The sequence below is a fragment of the Sarcophilus harrisii genome, chromosome 2 (genome assembly GCF_902635505.1).
Source record: "Sarcophilus harrisii chromosome 2, mSarHar1.11, whole genome shotgun sequence".
Classification (NCBI taxonomy): domain Eukaryota; kingdom Metazoa; phylum Chordata; class Mammalia; order Dasyuromorphia; family Dasyuridae; genus Sarcophilus; species Sarcophilus harrisii.
The window spans coordinates 434,134,800-434,155,570 of record NC_045427.1 but is presented as its reverse complement, the minus strand read 5'-3'; the positions used below and the strand labels follow the sequence as shown (position 1 = coordinate 434,155,570).

Here is a 20,771-nt window from a genome sequence, read left to right as displayed (position 1 = left end):
TCATTTTAAAGAAAGGAAAATTGAAGTCCCAACTGGGAGAGATTTGTAATATTGAGATATTACAGCTGAGATTGAGATGAGAATCCCAGTCCACCAGTACTCATTTTATTTTTTTTCTAAGCAGGCTTTCTCTTTAAAAAATGGGGATAATAATCCTGTGTTCCATCTCCCCAGAAGGTAGTTGGGAGATAATGGATTGCACATCTACAAATGCAAGAAATCAAGGATGCATGGTATCTAGACTGTAGGTGGAGGAAAAAGAGAACAGAAGGGATATTCAGGCAGAAAAAAATAAGGCTAGAGATCCAGAGGGGAAGTAGGCACTATGTTCAGTCCCTCATTAAACTTTGGATAACTGACTGTATGCTCAAGAGAAGCCAATAATTTGATGGCTCTGCTGATGGATGGAGTCTCGAGGGAGGAATGTACGATGGAATAGGAAGGCATAAAATTTAGCTAGTTGTGGATGCACAACCATGACACTGTATTATTTGTTTTGCTCCAAGGAGAAAAGTAGATTCTCACTACCAGACCCTATACTAATCAATGACACTAGCAAGCTCTTAGGACTGCCTACCTGTTTAACTCCTCCTCTAGCAGAACTCCAAATAACCAGAACTTTAAGGATCTGGGCAGGAACTGCTCCTGTTCTTCCTCAATTCATTTCTTGTACTTACACTTTCTTGTACTTGCACTTTCTTAAACCTATCTCAACATGCACTTCCAGGAAGTCTTCTTAAGACTTCCCTCCCTAAAAATACCTTTACTGCCTCCCATCCCAGCACTTAATTTGTGCTAATCTATATTTATACCCATCTTTTTTAGAAATCTATTAAAGCAATAACCCACTGGATGTCAGGATTTTCTCAATGCAAACCCAGGGCAGATATCCAATGGCAGGGTCCATAACATGGCTTCCCTTTTATGCTTACAATATGTACTCATAAGATGATTGGATGTGAAGGGATGGAAAGGATCTTAGAAATCATTTGAAAAGGGAAGACAATGAGTCCTGGAAAATGGACATGATTTGCCCAAAGTCATACAGGTAGTAGAAAGCAGCAGAGGCAAAAACTGAAGCCAAGTCTTCTGCCTTCGAAACCAGTATGTGGATTCTTAGATCTGGGCATCACATGGAAGCTTGGATTAATAAACTTAAGTCCCTTCTAATTTTTAGATTTAGATTTCAAGCTCAGAGGACACAGAAAACTGATTACCCACATCCAAGAATCACTTTCTGCAGGATCACAGAATGTTAGACCTGGAAGTATTTTACAAAGAAGGAACAAAAAGGGGATAGATAGAAAGGGGGTAGAGATTGTTCAGAATCCCACAGTAATTCAGTGGTAAACCAAAAACAGAATTCCAAATCTCCTGTTCTCAGTCCCACTGACTCCAGCCAGACTTCAACTTTATCCACTGAGGCCAAGCATTTCTGGAGCCCCTCCTATATGGCCTGACCTTTATTTGGTGCTATGAGATATACAAAAATATCAAATACACATTTCCTAATCAAATAATTTATACAGTAATTGGATATAGATATAAAAGGATCACTAATAATAATAGGCAATCTATGCTAGTGTGCTGGCCCAGGCAATAGACTTGGAGTCAGAGGGCCTGGGCTCAAAGCTCAACTCTGCCTATCTGTTTGACCTCTTGGAGCATCAGGTTCCTCTTCTGTAAAATGAGAGTATTAAAATCCCTTCTAACTCTCAAAGCCATCCATCATGGTACAATGGAAAAAACACTGAGTTGAAATCCTTGCTCTGCCATTTAATGTTACCTGTGTGATCTTGGGCAAATGATTTCACTTCTGCAGGTGTCATCTATAAAATGAAAGGTTTGAATTAAATCCTTAGTTGCTCCTTTCCAGCTATAAGTCTACAATCCTTTGAATCCATGAGATCATTGTTAGCTGGCACAGTCAGGTAAGACTTCAGGGACAGTAGGATATGAGCTGAATTTTGAAGGAAAGGCATGATTTAGATAAAGGGATCTAGGGTGGGAATAAATCTCAGGTCAACAGACTTGAGGAACCAAATACAAAGGCATACCCACAATGGAATGTTATATATCTTTGTGAAATAGTGGGTTTTCCATTACTGGAGGTGAGCTAGATGCAAATGGACCATTTTTCCTATGAAAGACGTCCACAGTTTTTCCTGATCCACAGGGAATGAGAAATCCCAAGCAGAAGCCACATGATCTACTTAAGAGTCCCTAAGGGATTCAGGTATCAACTCCAACTCTTCCCAGCTAGAGGAAGGATAAAAAAAAAAATCAAATACAAGTGGGCAGGGAGGACCACTGGATCAAAATCTAGTGAAGCAGAGATGGGTACCCAATATTTCACTGAGGCTATTTCCTAACCAGAAGAAATGTCTAGGTTCCTGGCAGGGCCCTTTCCTAAGAACTGAGCTAGGAACTACAGGGAATTTTCAGTCTTTGCTGGAACCTAATGAGTAAACAGGCTCATGTCCCCACAGAAACACAAAGCACATACTGTCCAGGAACAGTCACTCAAAGAGGGCAGAGAACAGTAGCTTCGATACAACAACAAACAGCTCACATATTTTCCTCTCTCCCCTTCCCTGCCCTTCTTCCCACCCCACCCCCAACCCCCCCCCAGGCTGTGATGCATTCCTGTCCCAAAGAACATTCAGCTTCTGGAGAGGTAGATAATATGAATTCATTCCAGGTAAAATATGCCAGGTTCTCCCTGGAATTTGGATCTTGGGCATAGGTCCGTGCCCAGAAAGATGGGCTCTGTTTTTCTAATGCAGCTGAGAGGCAGTGGGGTGTGGGTATATTTAGCTGTTGGTTCACACAACACCCTTGGAAACAACCACAGCCATTTTTTCTGCTGGCCCAGATAAACAAACAGGGCTGCTAGTCTGGAAAAGCAGAGATAAGCCCTGACCTGCCCCCTTCTCCCTAGGCCTCTCTCCTCACCAATAGCTTAGGTGTTGTGTTAATATTACAACTAGGTTTATGTTTAAGATGGAGGATTCTGAAGTCACAGGGGCAATGAGAATTTTAAGATTTCTGGGAAGCTCCTAGTGAGGAGGCTTTTGGCTTAGGCCAGAACACTGCTAAGTTAATGGTAACAGTTGCTAAAGGGAAGTATTCAGGGATTTATTTCTATTAACACAATAATGGATGTTTTCCTTTGCCAAAAGCTCCCAGTTGGCCATCCCGGGAAAAAAAAAAAAAAAAAAAGGTTACAGTGTCATTAGAATGGTAGGGCTAGGAAAGACTTTAGAGCATGTAATGTTAAAACCCATGTTAAGAGTTTCAAGGGAACTTTGGACACACAATGTCTGAGCTATTAAACTCAGATCACCTAGTCCGACCCCTTCATTTGAAAGAGGAAGCTTTTTTCTTCCTTTTTTTTTCTTTTTTCCTTTTTTCTTTATCTAGACAGATCACCAGCTAGAAGCAGAGCTAAGCCTCAAATCCAGCTATTCAGGCTGCTTACCAGATATCTACCTAAACCAGGGTGGGGAACTTTTTTCCTACTATTTGGATATTTATAACATCATTTGTGGGCCAAGCCAAATTATTAATTTAAAGAACTCAAGCAAGAGGAGGTTGTCACCTGCAACAGGGCCAGACCAAATAATTTTGTAAGCCTAAAGAAGAACATTCCCCATCCCTCACTAAATCCTAGGCCGCTACAAGACCTATCTAACTTATGGATCCTCAATTTCTACCTTTATCCCTCTCACATATCTCTTTCTCCTCTCTATTTTGCCAAATCCACTTCCTCCTTGAAATACCATCCCTCCACCCCCCTCCCCCTTCAGGAAGTCTTTCTTGAAAATGTTAGCTCACAGTCATCCCTTCCTCAGTTCTTCCTACCTGTGCCATTCAATGGGTCCTTAGCAGAGATGTCTTGGAACTGTCAGTGATATAGCTTATAACTAAATTCTACTTTTCTGCAAGGTTTGTGTTTTGTTTCTTAGCATCATACAGCCAGTGTGATGTGTGAGTCTCTAATAACAGAGGCAGTATGCTGTTATATAATGAGAAATGAAATTGACTTGGAGACAGAGAACCCAGGTTCAAGTTCAGATTTTAACGTTTACCTCCAACAAGTCACTTCAATGCTGAGCCTAAATTTTCATCACTGCAAATGAGGATAATAAAACTTGCACTATCTATGCCTCACACATGGTTATTTTGGTAAAGCATTTTGTAAACCTTGAAGTTGTACAGAAACATTTTTCAAGGTCCAGATGAAGGCCCATTTCATCTATGAATCTTTCCCCAACTACCTAAGCCCAAGGTCGACACCTCTTTTGCCTCTTATAACCTTGCAGACACAAAAGCATAGGGAATAATCTTCTCTTCAAAGAGCTCACAATATAGCATGTGTTTTTTTATTCTCTTTCCCAAACAAACTGTAAACTCCTTAATGATAAAGGCTATGTCTCATAACTTGAATGTATCCATAAAGTTCTGAAGACAGAACACAGAAAAGGTATGAAACATACATTCAGTAAAATCTTTATGAATTGGGTAAGGATAAGGAAGATCAAGTGACAGATTCCAAGCCACAGTAAACAGAAATGTGGGGAAAAGAGTTCAATCATGTAACCCTATGAACCATATTATTCATGAAATCTGGGGGGCAAAAATACTGGAATAGTCTGCCATTTCCTTTTCCAATGGATTACTACAAATAAAAGTTAATTTTTTCCCCCAGAGACAATTGGGGTTAAGTGACTTGCCCAGGGTCACATAGCTAGGACTCATTAAGTTAAACAATTTGCCAAAGGTCAAAATGTAAAGTATGTAAGGCCAGGTTTGAATTGGGGTTTATTCCTGCCTCTATCCCAGTGCTCTATCTACTGTGTTACCTAGCTGTCTCTTGGCAGGAGGGGTAATAGTGATCAATAGCTGGATTTCAAAGTGATTATACAGCTGCTAAGCTCCTACTCTGCTGTCCTCTTCTCCCCACTTTATAGCGCATTTTTATGTAAGTTTACACAGTGTTACACATACATACAAAATGTGTGCGTGTTGTGTGTATATCTGCTGATCCTCATAACCTGTGATTCAGAAGTATAAAGATTAGCCCTATTTTAGAAATTAAGGCTTAGAGAGAACTCCATTCTAAGTCACCTAACTAGTGAGTGGCTAAGCCAAGAATCCAATTTAAATCTTGTCTACAATTCAAGGCATTTTGTAGTACCGTTGAATGAGACTTTCCTTACCTGGACCAAGAGCTGCTTTGTTAGTGGGGGTGATGTTTGGTGAAAGACAAATAATTTATCTGGTAAGTCTCATGATCTGTTCAATGTGATGTGTTCTAGTATACTCAAAGTCAAGTCAGGTTGGTGATGGCAGGAACAAAGCTGACTGATTAAACCCCAGCAGGTAAGAGGAAGAATGAATGACAGAGAAAAAATATACAAGACAGGAATGAAGAGGGAAAACAAAACACTTTCTCTATGTCACTCTCAGGGAACAAACTCCCTTACCAAACCTGCCCTTCCTCTTGGGTGGTTCCAGAGGGGGCTGGGTCCATTGCTTCCTTCCGTGAGGCTATTTTGGAAAGAGGTAGTCTGGAGAGAGGAAGAGTATGAGGTGGGGGGAGGCAGAAAGTTCCCACACACCCTTTTAATCTTAAGTCCAACATTAAGGCTGTGTCACTTACTGAGTCATTTCCCCTTTCTGTACTTCAGTTTCTCCTTTGAACAAAGGGATGATGAGGCCCTTTGGGTTTAAGAACAAGACTATGTTAGGAGAATCTTAGGAGACAACAGGAAGAGAGTGGAAATGGGAGAAATGAAATGTCTGTTTAACACTAATAGCAAATTAGGTGGTCAGGTATTTCACCAATTGACTCACTGATTCAAGAGCTATTAGAAGGAACCCAGGACATAATTTAGTTCAATATGATCATTTTGCAAATTGGAAAATTGAAGCTCAAAGAGAAGGGATCCACCTGAGGTCACATAGCTATTAAGAAGCAGAATTGCTACTCCAATCCTGGTTGGTCTAACTTTGGGTTAGATCATTTTTCATTATACACATATCTTTAAATTTCCTTGTTTCCTCTTTCTTTAAGTCAAATATACCAAGTTCCATATTTCAGTAGGACTGGAAGTTTTGGGGGGTTTTGGTGAGGGAGAGGATTAGAGAAAGAAGAGGTTTTTTTCCAGACTACTGTTATGGACTTGAGGATAAAAAAAATGGGACTTTTGGGAAAGAGTTCACAGAGGTTATGAAAACTGAAACAAAGTGTACCTGGGGAACCCACATATAAATGGATTTCTTGGTATTGGAAAGTAAGGAGACAGGTCTCTTCATGGCTATCTTTCCCCAATTCTGAGGTTGTCAGCTACCAGCCCTTCCCCCATCTCAACTCAATTAATTCTGAGAAGCCACCCACACTTGGCATTCTCATTTCTTGGAAAAGGAAATGGGGGCGGGGAAAGGGAAGAGAAGATAGAGAGCTATCAGGCACTACAGACAATTCCAAATCTGCAATATGTCCTCAAGGTTAGTTCGACAATCTTTGGGTCTGACTCCTACTCACTCCAGGCCCACATTTGCCACGAAACAACTCAGAAAGTGGAATGAATGAAGAATATCCTTGGCTGGGGAGCCACAGGGCAAGCAAGTTATGATGACACAGTGTAAGAAGGCATGAGGGATTGACCAAACAGTTGATAAAAATGTTTATTCTTCTGTAAAATGAGGCAGCTGGATCAGACAGTCTCTAAGGCCCCTTGAAGCTGAGGCATTTTATATTCTAAGAACAAAATGATTTGCATTAAACTAAGAATTACCTTTTTCCTTCCAGGGTCTGCTCTATGGAATAGACAGGGGCTCACTGCTATCAGAACTTAAGAGGCAGCGTATAGTAGGAAGAGCACCTGATCTAGAGGCAGAGGATTTGAATTAAAATCCTAGCTATGCTCTATATTATCTGACCTTGGACAAGTAATTGTTCCTCTTTGGGCTGTTTCCTCAACTGAAATGAGGGATTTTAACCAAATGATAAATCCCATGAACCATCAATTTACTACTTTAGTTTATCTTGCATTTTATTCTCCCAACATGAAAGGACTTTGTCTTAAGCATATTTCCAACAATAAATATCTTCAGTGGATTACTCTCTTTTTGAGGAAATGAAACAGGAAAGACATGTTCTTTGTCTCCTCCTCAGTCCTATATTCTGCCAACTATCTTGCTAACTTGTGAAAGGCAGGAAGCCCAAAGACACTGTAAATCCATGTTCTACCCTCTATACAAGATTTCTAGGGAAGGGAGACAAAATTCTCTCATCTCCCTTTCTAGACATCTTTCACTTCTGATTGTCTTCTTACCTCAGTCTACCCAGGCTGGTCCGTCTTGTATTGACCGGAGCATCCTCTGTGCCATTGTCTCCCCCAGAGTTAACTTTTGCTCAACTCTGTTCCAACTCTCCTTTCCTTATCCTATTTTCATCAGTGTTGATCTTGACTAAGAGTTTGTGATAAGGTAAAAAGAATCAAAGACTAGCTGGTATGACTTTGACCTAGTTCTCTTTAGATCTCAGTTTCCTCCTCCACAGAACAAGTGGATTATAGCAAAAAGCCCTCCAAGTATTTCCCACCCAGTTCTAAAATCTATAATCTCTGGTTCTGAGTTCCAGTTCTCAATGTGATTAATTCTTGCATAACTTTGGGCAAATTGCCTTCCTTCTCTGGATCTCAGTTTACTTCTTTGCAAAATGAAGGGGGTGGACCAAATGCTTTTTCAGCCCCAATATTCTAAGATTTGTTTAAAGTGTTTTACACTAAGGTGTATGAATGATAATAAATGGCCTAAACCTTCCCAAATGTAATTTCTGTAATCCCAAAAGATTCATTAACTAGTGGAATGTACAGGAGAATATATGTTTCTTGCTTTTTCTGATGCAATAATGCAAATTCTCCCCACCACCACCACCACAAAGGTTCACTATAATCATTTAATGTTAGAGTTGCAAGGAACCTGGAGAAAGAGCACAGAATAATGAGAAACTGGTTGGTCTGGTAGAAAGAGCCCTGGATCTGGGATGAGAAGGCTGAAATTTCAGTTGAAAATCCTAGCTCTGATACTATGTGTGCTGCTTTTGGACAAATCATTTGGTCTCCCTGGATCATTTCCTTGTTTATAAAATGCTGGTTTGGGACCAGATTACATGATTCTGGTTTCTAAAAGTTCCTTTTGACTCTATACTAATATCCTTTAAGATCCTCTAGTCTAACCTGTCCTTTCACAGATGAGTGAACTTGAGATTTAGAGTTGAAGTGACTAGTAAGTGGCAAAGTTGAGCTCAGAATGCAGGTCTCTGGACTCTAGAAACCACAAATATTATTTCCTGGAGGCTGAGTCGGGCCATGGGAAGTTGCTCTTCTCTACATAGACTGTACAAGAGGTTCCCCAGGGTGCTCTGGATGGGTGCCTGGCTTGCCTGTGTCACTGAGACCTTTATGCCCTAGTACTAGCTCAGACTAGCCCAGGCAAGTCCAGATATTTTCAGGCACCTTTTTCTGATAGGAAATGTTTGGAATTCCTGAGTTGATGGCAACAGCCCCAGATTTCCCCCCTCCCTCAACTCCCCCCAGATACCAGCAAATCCCTGTAACATCCCTTTCTTCCCCAACCCCCAGTACTTTTCTTGCCAAATTAGGGGGCCTTGAGAGAGGCTCAAAGTATTGCATTTCCTACATTCCAGCCTGCCAACCTTCTAAGAACCTCCAAAATCAAGATGTCTAAGATAGAAAGGAAAATCTCCTGCCTATCAGGAGCTTGTGAAATTAGTACCCTGAAGCCAACCAGAGAGAAGTTCACTGTTTACAGAAGAACATCAGCAAAAAACAACTTGTTGATGGCTTCTCAATGCTATCTCAGAAGCTCCCTCATCAAGCATACTCTCAGCCTCCTTTAGTCCCACTCTTCCCCATGGGCTATTACAGAAAGGAGAGATCAACTTAGTTTTAAAGATGAAAAAGCTGAGGCACGAAACCGTTGAGGAATAAGAAGTTATCAGGAAAGTTTCCTAACAGTGAAGAAAGATATTTGAATTAGGCATTGAAGAACAGGCTTAGTGGGAAAATACTAGGTCATAAGATCCGGATTATACTTTCATTTCCATCTTTGAATGAATTAACTGAATGACTCCAAACAAATCACTTCAGCTAGTTCAGCTCCAGATTACTCATCAGTAAAATAAAATATTAAATTGGGGTCTTTTTTTTGGTTTCTTGCCTTTGGTGTCTAGCACCCAAAAATCACACAATAAATGCTTATTGAATTAAATGGAAGATGGGGATCATAATGGTGAGGTGAAAAAAATACTTATATTTTTAGCTTTTAATACTTTTAGCTTCAATTCTGCCACAAGACTCTCTACTAACTAACTGAGCCTAAGAAAGTAATTTCTCTATGCATTTACATTTCCTCCTTGACAAAAATCAAACAAACAAATAAATAAATAAACAAATTTTTAGAAAATAGAGGCAGGACAGAGAAAGAACTCTGGGAGATGACTAAAAACCATTACATTGAATTCCCAATCCCTATATTTATGCCCACCTGCATTTTTGATTTCCTTCACAAGCTAATTGTACAATATTTCAAAGTCTAATTCTTTTTGTACAGCAAAATAACGTTTTGGTCATGTATACTTATTGTGTATCTAATTTATATTTTAATGTATTTAACATCTACTAGTCATCCTGCCATCTAGGGGAGGGGGGGGGTAAGAGGTGAAAAATTGGAACAAGAGGTTTAGCAATTGTTAATGCTGTAAAGTTACCCATGCATATAACCTGTAAATAAAAGGCTATTAAATTAAAAAAATAAAAAAAATAAAAAAAAAGAAAATAGAGGCAGGATTCATCTTTACAAGTTTTTCCACCCTCACAATCTATGACTGTATAACAGCAATGGAGGGTGGAAAGGAACCAATTATCTGTCAAATTTGTAATCAACCAGCCCCAGATACTTACTCCTTTTTAAGTTGTAAATAGAAATTATTAGCTTCGATGTATCCAAAGAAAATGATATACTTTGGGTCAGATTATAAAAGTGAAAAGTTGTTGACAATACAACAGCAACTTATCTCCGCTGTCTTGGGTAGCCAGGAATATAAGGCTACTCATAGGCCTAGTTTTGCTCAGATAGGTGGAGGAGTTCTGACTTGTTCCATTTCTCAGGTGGGTTGGTTTTGTCCCTCCGTAAACTGCTTGATACCTCCCAATGCCAGGGGCTTGCCACTTTTATGCAGATACCTATCAGCCTAGCTCACTGCTGCTCAGAACTACCAAACTCAAGAAACTGGCCAGATTCCAAAGCAATAGTTTCATAAAATTTTAGATCTATCATGTTTCCTTCACTTACCAGGGCTCTTCTTGCCTCTTGCATGGACTAATGCAATAACTTGCCAACTGACCTCCCTGAACCCAGTCCCTCTCTTCTCCAGTCTATTATCCACACTGCTGCCCAACTGACATTCTTAAAGCCCAATCCATCCATGGCCACTTCCTGTACATGCCATGCTCAACGGCAACAATACATCCTCTCCACTATATCTTATGGAATCCCTGCATCATTCAAGGCTCAGATTGGGTGCCATTTCCTATAGAAAGCCTATCCTGTGATTTCAGAAAGGCCTGGAGAGACTTACACGAACTGATGCTAAGTGAAATGAGCAGGACCAGGAGATCATTATATACTTCAACAACAATACTATATGATGACCAGTTCTGATGGACCTGGCCATCCTCAGCAACGAGATCAACCAAATCATTTCCAATGGAGCAGGATTGAACTGAACCAGCTACGCCCAGAGAAAGAACTCTGGGAGATGACTTAAAAACCATTACATTGAATTCCCAATCCCTATATTTATGCCCATCTGCATTTTTGATTTCCTTCACAGGCTAATTGTACAATATTTCAAAGTCTGATTCTTTTTGTACAGCAGAATAACGGTTTGGTCATGTATACTTATTGTGTATCTAATTTATATTTTAATGTATTTAACATCTACTGGTCATCCTGCCATATGGGGGAGGGGGTAGGGGGTAAGAGGTGAAAAACTGGAACAAGAGGTTTGGCAATTGTTAATGCTGTAAAGTTACCCATGCATATATCCTGTAAATAAAAGGCTATTAAATTAAAAAAAAAAAAGAAAAGAAAAGAAAAAAGAAAGCCTATCCTGAATACCTCCAGTAGTCAATCACGCTACCTCCTCTGGAAATATTATTTGATATTTAATCATTTATGCATGTTATTTCTCTCTTGATGATTCCATATAAGCTCCCTGAGAGATGCTGTTATTTCTCTTTGCCTGTGTGTCCCCAACACCTAGCACAATACATTTAGTTAATAAATGCTAATTGAATGTATTGTGCAGATATGTTATAATATTCTCTATTCTAAAGTCCTCTGGCTCTGACACTTTTTCTGGTCCAACATTCTATGAGGCTGAGAATACAGTTAATGCAATAGGTACATATGGAGGAGGCAAGTTTTTTTTAGCACAACATACTTTCACTCAGGTCCCACATTTCACTGTCTTTTTCCATGGTATTCTAAGATAAGTTATTTTTATTAATTTTCTCAGAAAGCAAACAATAGAACAGGGGTCCTCAAACTTTTTAAATAGGGGGCCAGTTCACTGTCCCTCAGACTGTTGGAGGGCCGGACTATAGTAAAAACAAAAACTTTGTTTTGTGGGCCTTTAAATAAACTTCCTAGCCCTGGGTGAGGGGGATAAATGTCCTCAGCTGCTGCATCTGGCTTGTGGCCATAGTTTGAGGACCCTTGCAACAGAAGGTAAGACTATTAGCTATTCCTTCTGGGACAGGAATTAACTTAGTTTATCCAGTCTATGGAATCACAGGAAGGATTATGCAAGTTGCACTGCATGGCTTTCAGACATTTCCTCAGCCTCAGCAAACGATAGTAAGCACAACAGCATAATTCCTGTTAGCTTTGTGGTAACAAAAAACTACTTCCCAGCTATGGTTCAAAGACATGAATAAGTAAAGAAAGGCTATGGCAGGCATGGAGAGAGCAAAGATTTATCTAAGACATGGCCAACCTCTGATAGCTCTCCACCACAGTGCTTTCAAAGTCCTATGTGGGTTTGCCCTAATAGCAAAAGGCAAAGGCCGGAAAGTATTTAGAAATAATCTACTAACTTTTTTGACTTTCTCTACACATGCATATTGTCCTTTAACCCAATTCCTGAGAAACAAAAGAACAACTCTCCTGGTAAGGCTATGTGGGCTAGGTGGCAAGGAGACTAAGGAACTGATAATGCTCTCCTCCAAGCTAGGCAAAGAGCCAGGGGTATCTCCAGAAAGAACAAAAGCCTGCTGAATTAGTACACCAGGACTGCTAAATCCTATGGGGCTCCTGTTGTGGGGGACGGGCATGCACAAACCTGCAGGTGAAGTCCTGGGAGGCCAGACAGCTGAGAGCACAAATGAAAACAGAGTTGGTCCCAAAGGAAACCATCTTCCATCCCATAAACACTAGATAGTTTAGGGGGATGGAGGAAGGGGGGGATAGGTTTGCTTCAGAAGGGGTATAAAGGAACAGAGACCAGTGCACAGAGTAGCCCTACATAAGGATTTCTTGTCTATTTGCCATTGAGCCTGTTAGTGTCCATGAACCCTCTTGGTTTATTCCAATTCACTTAAATGGCTCTAATACAGCTGAGAGATAAGGCCACTGTAGTAGTCATAGTTATATTGTGCAAATTACTAACGGGAAGCTGAGAAGCCTAAAAATATCCATTCAACAATAGCCCACACATTCTACAAGGTCTCTTGTCCATCTCTGTCCCCACAGCAGAGAAATCAGATTCTTGCCTATTCCTGATGTGATCTCACTACACGACCTTTTATTTGGTTACTTAGTCCAAAGGCAATAACTCCCATGGGTTTTAGCCCATGTTGCAGCAGGTGTGGATGGTTATTAGTTGGGGTGCTTATAACTGTCATGCCCACAATGGATGACCTCTAACTGCATGGTTGACTGCTTCTACAAAGATAAATATCAGGGATTTCAGTTTCTTTTCCTCAGTACCTCAGCCCCCAGGGAGATTTGGGATACTTAACAGTCCAAGGAGCTAAGTTAGTCTCCCAACTGGGAGTGAGAGGTAGAGTAAGTAACTGAAGAACCAACTATGGCAATTTCCTATTTCTCCCTTATTCTGAGGAACTCTTTTCAATTAAAGAAGCCCATTAACTGGGGAATGGCTAAAGAGGTTGGAGTACAAGGGGAAAAGAAGAAGGCATTTGTATAGCACCTATTAGTTGTCAGGCATTGTTCTAAGTTCTCTACAAATATCTTATTTGATACTCACAACAACTCTGGGAGGTAGGTGCTGTTTTAGTCTTTTTGCAACTGAGGTATCTGAAACAAACAGAGGTAAAGTGACTTGCTCCCGGTCACAGAGCTAGTAGAGGGCCTATACTGAACTCAGGTCCTCCTGAGTTCTTTCCACTTTATTATCAGCTAGTTTCAAGTAAAAGAATGTAAAAGAACATTATCCTAAGAAACAATAACTGTGATGAATATAGAAAGGGAAACCTAATGTGAACTGATGCAAAGTGAAATAAGCAGAACCAGAAAACCAATTTACATGATTTCAACAATGTAAAAGCAAAGACAAAAAAATGTCCAAAATGAGTCCTATGAAATTACTATAACCAAATTTGGCTTCAAAGAAGAGATTCAAGAAAGAACCTTTCTCTTTTCTTTTAAGAGATGAAGGATTATGGATGTGGAGCATGGTCATGGTTTTGTTTTGTTTTTACGAATTTCTTAGAAGGGAAGATTCCCCCCTCCCTTCTTTGCTTTGTTATAAAATTGGATTCTAGGGAGGGGAAATAGGAAATGTAACCTAAGTAATGTAAGTAATATAGAATAGTAATATATAATAATAAAGTAACAAAATATATCAACACAAATTAACAAATAAACTTATAAGGACTGGATATTTTAGCCAGCTACAGCTCTCCCAAGCTGGAATTAGTCAAGACCTTAGACCAGGGGTCCTCAAACTTTTTAAATAAGGGGCCAGTTCACTGTCCCTCAGACTGTTGGAGGGCCGGACTATAGTAAAAACAAAAACTTTGTTTTGCGGACCTTTAAATAAAGAAACTTCATAGCCCTGGGTGAGGGGGATAAACGTCCTCAGCTGCTGCATCTGGCCTGCAGGCCGTAGTTTGAGGACCCCTGCTTTAGACCCTTCAGACTCAAAGACGGGAAAGTAACCTGCCCATGATCCCAATGATCACAGTCAGATTCAGCAAAGCTAGTGTCAAAAACAGTGTTTTTTCTACTCTAAGGAATCCTTTAGATTGAGTTTCTCTGGATTCTAGGCACTTGTGGGCTTTCTGCCTTAACAGAATGGCACACTGACTTGGGACTTAAGAAGTCTGGATTCTTGAGCTAGGTCTGTCATTAACTCACTGTGTGACTCAGGATAATTCACTTCATCTCTCTAAATTTCATTTCTTCCATCTATAATTAAAGATAAAACATATTAAAAGATATAAATGCTTAAAAATTTTTGAAAGTACTATATATATAATATAAAGTACTATACTGTGCCAGTCAGATGGCACCATCAAAGTTATGTGGCCTTGGGTGCTTTAATAAACTGCTGTTTTTTTTTTTTTAAAAGGTACTTTATAATACTGGGAATCATATTTCTTGCCTTTCAATGGATGGAGAAAGGTTTAAGGCAAAAGTTTTGAAATAGAGAATAAAATTTTATTTTAAAAGTACTCTATGGATCATTATATACTTCAACAACAATACTAGATGATGACCAGTTCTGATGGATCAGGCCATCCTCAGCAACGAGATCAACCAAATCATTTCTAATGGAGCAGTAATGAACTGAACTAGCTATGCCCAGAAAAATAACTATGGGAGATGACTAAAAACCATTACATCAAATTCCCAATCCCTATATTTATGCACACATGCATTTCTGATTTCCTTCACAAGCTAATTGTACAATAATTCAGAGTCTGATTCTTTTTGTACAGCAAAATAATGTTTTGGTCATGTATACTTATTGTGTATCTAAGTTATATTTTAATATATTTAACATCTACTGGTCATCCTGCCATCTAGGGGAGGAGGTGGGGGGGGGTAAGAGGTGAAAAATTGGAACAAGAGGTTTGGCAATTGTTAATGCTGTAAAGTTACCCATGTATATATCCTGTAAATAAAAGGCTATTAAATTAAAAAAAAAAAAAAAAAAAAAGTACTCTATGGAGGCAGCTAGGTGGCACAGTGGATAGGGCACCATCCCTGAAGTCAGGAGGACCCGAGTTCAAATGTGACCTCAAGACACTTAAACCCAAATGCCTCAGTCAAAAAAAAAAAAAACAAACAAACAAACAAAAAAAAAACTATAAATGCATAGTATTACTGTTGCTTTCACAAATGAAGTTCGTCACATACCCTTTTCCAGGCTGTATGGTTTCTTTTAGATTTGATTTTATTCAAAGTCATTACTGTCTTTATTCCAACTTCCTTTTTGGCTCTAGCATTTTATAACCAGGACCATATATATTGATAGCAGAGGAAGAAAATCTTTGAACTATATAGAGATACCTCTTATGGCCTGCAGATGACACTATGAGAACTATGTGTTTAATTAAATGCCTATAGCACATGTATATTAGATAAATGTACAGATAACAGGATGAAGAAAAAAGGGTGTGTGGGTGTGGGAGGATGTTGGTGAAAATATACATGGGGGAAAAAGGAGGATAAAAGAAGGGATAGGTCAACTTCTTGAGGGGGAGGGAAAAAGAAAATAGCAGATAAAGGAGAGAGAAAGCTGCTCATCCTTTTTGTTTTCTTTACCAAGAATAATCTTTGAACTGGAGAGGTAAAAATAAAATCTTAACAGTACTGAAAACGAAAATAAATTGGAAGAACAAATTCTGTCCAAATTTTCAAAAATGGGGAAAGAATGGAATTACAAAACTACAGTCTATAGTAGTTGATCTTTTTCTTCTGGCTAAAATTATAGAGCATATTATTATTAAAGAGGTAGTTAGCAAATGTAGAGAAAAGGAAGTAATAAAAGAGTCAGAAAAGATTCATCAAGAATAAATTAGGCCAGACTAGCCTTATTTCTTTTTTGACCAATTAGGCTAATAAATCAAAGGAATAATGTAGAAAGCTTTATCTAGATTTTAGCAAAATTTGAAAAAAAAATTAGGTTACAGAGCAGTAATATTCTATTACTGAATAGGTATGAGTTGAATAGGTGAGTCATTAACTTTGTCACCAATGTTTTCTTGGGAGGGGGCTCTCAGTGGAAGGCTCCCATGGTAGTCTGGGCTGAGTGCTGTTGAGCATTTTTATGGATTACATGTCTTTCACATTTATAAATGACCCAAAACTGGAGATAGCACAATATTTTTCTTTTACAAAAATGGCCACAACTAGGAATGTCAGTAACTTGAGAAAATTTAAGTTAAGCAGAGTAGGTCAAAGAGAACAGGAGAATGAGGAAATAGTAGAACAAAAGGAAAAGGGTTTGGGATAAAGAAGACAAAGGGGAATCGGGCATTAAAATTATTATGAAGGGAGGAGAGTGACCTGAAGTCCACAGATAAAAGCAATAAGAATATGAATAGAATAGAAGATAGAGTACTCTTTAAAAGAGGTGATTACTGAATGATAGTGGCAAAGTTAAGGTGAAAGTAGCAGTGAGAGATGGGAAATATGTTAAATCCTCCTAGCTTTGGGCTTCAGAGGGGTAAGAAAGAAGAGAAGCCATCTTTGGAAATGGAGCCAAGAAATGTGGCATCTTCGGAAATGTGGCTCACTAGGTTTTAGTGAACACTCAAAGAGGAAGGGAATGTGAAAGGAAGTGAACTAGTATCCATTGATAATATAGGTTTCCCAAGGATAGAGTGGAAAGGGAAGACAAAGTGGGTCAAGGCTAAGTTTACTTTATATGTCTCTGTCAGCAATGTAAAGGAGGAGATTGTGCAGCAGCAGCTGGTGTTCATTTCTGATAATCCCTGGCATCCCTCATTCTAGGCCAGGTGGCATGTTGGGGGCAATCCTGGGGGATGGTAGCTTGGGGACCAGGTGAGAGAGTGAGACAGTAAGATGGGAGAGGGAATGCAGAGCAGAGGGAGGAAATACATTCAATAGATGTCAGCATGTGGGCAAAATCCTGGTTATACTGTTCTGGCTCTGTCCAAAAATTATCTTGCCAACCTAAAATTGGGCCAAATTGAGTAAGATGAAATTAATGGGGACAAATGCATTTGTATTCCAAAAATCAACTTTGCAAGAACAAGATAGTGAAATTGTGGCCAGATAAAGCATTCATTTTTAAAATATGAGGTTTTTATGATTTAATTTAGAATGAGTCAATCGTGCATCAAGAAGTAAAATATCTAGGCCTAGAAGGAGACTGTCTTGTATGTTGCTCGGGTCAGACCTCATCTAGAATATTCTATTCAGTGTACAGTACTGCATTTTAGGAAAGATGTTTAAATTCAGGAGCATTTAAAAGAAGAGCAATGGGGTGGTAAAGAATCTTCAAATTCTGTCTTATGAGAATGGTCAAAGGACTTGAAGGTATTTAAGCTAGAAGAGAAAATACTCCGGGTAATTGATCTGTATCTTCAAATCTCTGAAAGATTATATAAGAGATATTCAGCTAGTTTAGTTAGGCCCTGGAGTGCAGAACTAGAAACAATGGGTAAAAGCTACTGAAAGATTTTCAAGAGGAAAAATTTCCTTATGATTAGAGCTAACCAAAATGGAATGGGTTGTCTCAGAAGCAGTCTTCAAGCCCTTCAAGCAAAGGCTGAACTTGTCAGGAATATAAGACAGGTGATTCCTGTGTTGTAACAGGTTGCAGGCCCCTCTGGTCCCATCCAAGTCAGATTCTCAGGGGGGTTTGTAGGAAAGGTACCCCCAACAGGAAACTGTTTAGATTGCATTATTTAAGATATCTAAAATACATATATTATGAAAAGTAATCTGTGACAGTAAAGAATAATGATAAATGTTGAAGGGAATGCGGGAAGACTGGGATAATAATGCATTGTTGGTGGAGCTGTAAAATTATCCAACCATCCTGGAGAACAATCTGGAAGTATGCTCAAAGGGCTATAAAACTGTGCATACCCTTTGACCTAGCAGTGCCATTACTGGGTCTGTATCCCAAAGAAATCATAAAGGAGGGAAAAAAGACCCACATGTGCAAAATACTTGTAGCAGCTCTTTTTATGGTAGCAAAGAATTGAGGAATGGCTGAACATGTTGTGGTACATGAAAGTAATAGAATATTACTGCTCTATAAAAAATGATGAACAAGCTGATTATAGAAAGGTCTGGAAAGATTTACATGAACTGATGCTGAGTGAAACAAGCAGAACCAGGAATATACATTGTACAAATAACAGCAAGAATGTGCGATGATTTTGGTTCTTCTCAGTGAGCCAAAGGAATCCCAATAAACTTTGGATAAAAAATGCCATCTGCAACCAGAGAAAGGACTAAGGGGACTGAATATAAATTAACACATGCTATATTAACTTCTTTTTTCTGTTTTTTTTTATGTCTCCCATGATTTGCTCTGATTTTTCTCTTCCAACATAATTCATAAAACAATGTGTATCAAAAACAAAGTAAATAAATAAATGTATTTCACTTCATTCGATTTGGAAATAACCACTGCATCATGTTCTATATTCCATGATTCTGAACTCCAAGCTGTCACTGTTCAAATCCAATTCTGTCCCCCATTGCCCAATCTCTTATTCTCATTTCCTTTAATGAAACTTCTTCCATATTATCTCACTTTGAAGTTCTACTCATTCCACTGTGCACTCTGCTGTGCGTTAGCTATGCCTGCTCCATAGATTAAAAAACAACTTGCTTTCATCTTGAACTTTGTCCTTTCTCGATGTTTCTTCTATTCACTGAGACTTGGCTTCCTCCTGATGGATAGCATGGCTTTCTTGGCCATGGTTTCCAGCACTAATTGCTTTTATGCTTATGCCCACTTTTCCCTGGAGGAGTTAAAATACCTGGTTTTCATTGCTACTTCCAGGTTCTCCCACTAGCAATGAGTAACCACTCCTCCTTTGAGAGCCATTCAATTCTTATTTATGATCCAATCAAGATTAATCTTTAGGTCACTCCCCTTTCCTTCCTGGTTCATAATTTTTTTCTCCTTTCCAATTCCTCTCTTATACTACAAGTTTTTAATGATCCTCAAACACCTTAGCCTCTCACCTCCTCAACTTATTCATTTACCATGACCTACTCCTCCCATAACAGGGCAGCTAGGTAATACAGTAGAAAGAGTGCCAGTTCTAGAGTCAGGAAATTCACCTTCTTAAGTTCAAATCTAGCCTTACATACTTACTAGCTTTGTTACCCTGGACAAGTCACTCACCCTGTTTGCCTCAGTTTCCTTATCTATAAAACAAGTCTGAAAAGGAAATGGCAAACATTCCAGTATCTCTGCCAAAAGAAACCTCAAATAGGATCATGAAAAGTCAGACATGACAAAAAATGGCTGAACAACTCAGAACAACTCCTCCACACTATCTCAGTTATACATGAAAGAGCATACCTTTGACCTTGCCATCATCCACAAGTATTCCCTTTCCAAGTTCATGAACTCAGAAATGTTTTTCTGATCACAAATTTTTGCCATTCCACTTTCATCTTTGCCATGCAACCAACCCCTAATCCTATTATCAGTTCTTCCAATCTTTCCACCCTCAGTTCTTTTCCTGCACTGGCTACACTCTCCTCCTTTCCCCATTTTGATGCCTTGGTAAACTAGTTCAATTCCAATATGTTCTCTTCTCTCCAGTCCCTTGCTTCCTTATCCTATTGCCAATCTTGCTCTTCCAAATCTCAGCCTTAGATTACTCCCATCAACTGCTACCTTCACTCCTAACAACATACTGTTGAATGGAGCTAGAGAAAAATCATGAAAATTACTGGGTCCACCATGAAATTACATAATCACATAATCTCAACTGGATCCTCACTATGGCAAGGCAATCATTTTACATTTTCCTCATTGACTCACTATATCTCATTCATCATAGCAGCTTTCCAAGTCTTTCCATCCCTCCCTAATTAATTGTCTATGGCTCCTCTCCTCTCATTCAACTCAGAACCTTGCTTCATATTCCACTGAGAAAAAAAGTGCAGAGAGCTACCTCTTCTCGCTTCTCATAGTACTCAGATACTTCTGCCACTATGTCTTCCTTTACCCCTGTCTCATATGAAGGAGTGGCTTTTCTCATAGCCAAAGCTACCTATTCTATAGTTACCCCATTCCATATTGTTTTCTCTACTATCCCTTCATTTGTTCTCCCTCACCTACTCTTTCTCTCCCTATTTACTAGCTGCTTTCCAACTACCACCAAAATACCTATGTCTCTCTATCCTCAAAAAAACCCTCACTTGAAAGGGATTCATATGTGCAAAAATGTTTGTGGCAGCCCTTTTTGTAGTGGCTAGAAACTGGAAACTGAGTGGAGGCCCATGAATTGGAGAATGGCTGAATAAATTGTGCTATTTGAATGTTATGGAATGTTATTGTTCTGTAAGAAACGATCAGCAGGATGATTTCAGAAAGGCCTGGAGAGACTTATATGAACTGATGCTGAGTAAAAAGAGCAGAACCAGGAGATCATTGTACATGGCAACAAGAAGACTATACAATGATCAATTTTTTTTTTAAA

At 39.2% G+C, this 20,771-nt stretch overlaps 1 protein-coding gene across 5 annotated transcripts in view; it reads right to left on the bottom strand.

Moving 5' to 3' along the window:
• Positions 1–20,771, bottom strand: part of BCL2L1 (BCL2 like 1) — a 47,588-nt gene that overhangs the window by 2,854 nt on the left and 23,963 nt on the right. The gene's annotated exons all lie outside the window — the stretch shown is intronic.